At 45.5% G+C, this 1906-nt stretch overlaps 1 pseudogene; it reads right to left on the bottom strand.

Annotated features, from left to right (window-relative positions):
* Nucleotides 1-822: 822 nt before the first annotated feature.
* On the bottom strand, nt 823-922 carry LOC117066217 (annotated as a pseudogene).
* Nucleotides 923-1906: the final 984 nt, after the last annotated feature.

Raw genomic sequence — 1906 nt, 5'->3', positions numbered from 1 at the left:
TAGAGATGGGGTTTTGCCATGTTGGTCAGGCTGATCTCCAACTCCTGACCTCAGGTGATCCACCCACCTCGGCCTCCCAAAGTGCTGGGATTACAAGTGTGAGCCACCAGACCTGGCACAAGTAAAATTCTAAATAGAAATGGTAACCACATATCATTCCAATATGACTGTATAATTAAATGGATATAATGCCAGCTGGGAGCATTGTGAAATTTTTTTTTTTCTACATTTCTTAGTTTGGTTTACATACTCCTTGAAACAATCTGACAACTAGGAATAATCATCTTCACTCTATTTTGTAGTGACAACTAATGATTATAATACACTGTTTGCTGGTATTAACTACGTCACTCACAGGAATCAGTAACAGCGGAGGGTCTGTATGGGAAAATGTGCAGGTCCCTGAACCTTTAGGTGCGTCCCCTGGTGATGAGATTGGTTCTGCCCACGCTCATGGCAAGTTCCTTGAGGGCTTCTGGATGTTAGGGAAGCCAGGGCAAATTTCCACTTGGTTCCAGCAGGGCTGGAAGGACCCTTAGTTATCATCTTGTCCAGGTATACTACTTTACAATTGAGGAGGAAACTCAGGCTATGAGGGGAAGGGAGTCAATGGCAGATGCAGAGCTAAAGACCAGCCTCCTGATGGGGTGACAGCCATCTCAGTTTGCCTGGAACACAGGACTTTGTCCAGGAGAAAACAGGATGAGCTGGTCACTCTGCCTGTTGGCTCTGGCTGTTCAGTACTCTTTTAAATGTCTCCAGGGAGTTGCATGGTCCCAGGTTTGGGAAGAACCTTTGTCTGTTTCCCATGACTTTCAAAATTTACACTTAAGAAGCTTCATAAATTTGCATATCATCCTTATGCAGGTTATGCTAATCTCTATATGATTTCAGTTTTAGTATATGCACTGTCAGAGCAAGCACTCCTCACAGGATTATTAAGTGTGCCTACTGCCCATTTCCCTGCATCCTCTCTCTCTTGTTTTCTCTGCGAAAGCTGAGTTTGCAGGGGAAGGCAGGGTGATAATCACTTAGGAGTTAAGAGGGAATGTCCTCAGTTCTGGAAAACCAAGAACTCCTGCTTCCGTTTCTGAATATGGTGAAAATGATGTCCAGAGAGTGAAGTAGTATCCCTCACATCACATGGAAGGTCAGAGCTGGCCTCTGAGGTGGACAGCTCCTAAAAAGAGGTGATTTCAGGGATGGCCCTGACTGCCCCTCTACACCAAACCCCTTTTCTTCCTACTGACTCAAGCCAATGATTCCATCGTCAGAGTTTCATTCCTGCAGCTTAAGTCAAACAAAGGCTATACTTTTATTAAATGTAAATTATCTGTGAAAAGATTAAGAAGTTTTCCATCTCTCTGAATGAATGACTTTCTCAGAAACTCTGACCGCTTCCCTGCCTCTGCAGTGCATTCATTCTAGTCTGGGGTTCATAGCTGAGGCTCACAGAGTGTTGGAGACCTAGCTCTTCAACACTCTGCATTTCCTCTGCATACCCCCCTTCCATGTCATCCACAGGCTGAGGACATCTCTCCATCCACTCCCATCAGAGGGCCACATGAGTGCAGTGTCTCACAGGGTAATGTCTAAACTCCTCTGCTTACTCAGGAAGACCTTCTATTGCCTGATTTGCTAAATGATATGCTCCGGAGGGCAGGGTGCTGGTCAGCCGGTTAATAGATGTATTCCCAGCATCTAACCTGGTGCCTGGTACCTGGTACTTAAAATATATATTTTTCGGCTGGGCGTGGTGGCTGATGCCTGTAATCTCAGTATTCTGGGAGGCTGAGGTGGACAGATCACTTGAGGTCAGGTGTTCAAGATCAGCCTGGCCAACATGGTGAAACCCTCTCTCTACTAAAAATACAAAAATGAGTTGGGTGTGATGGCAGGTGCCTGT

This window comes from Trachypithecus francoisi, unplaced genomic scaffold (genome assembly GCF_009764315.1).
Source record: "Trachypithecus francoisi isolate TF-2019V2 unplaced genomic scaffold, Tfra_2.0 Lachesis_group2, whole genome shotgun sequence".
NCBI classification, from domain to species: Eukaryota; Metazoa; Chordata; class Mammalia; order Primates; family Cercopithecidae; genus Trachypithecus; species Trachypithecus francoisi.
The sequence above is the reverse complement of the archived record's forward strand: the minus strand, read 5'-3'. Positions and strand labels throughout refer to the sequence as shown.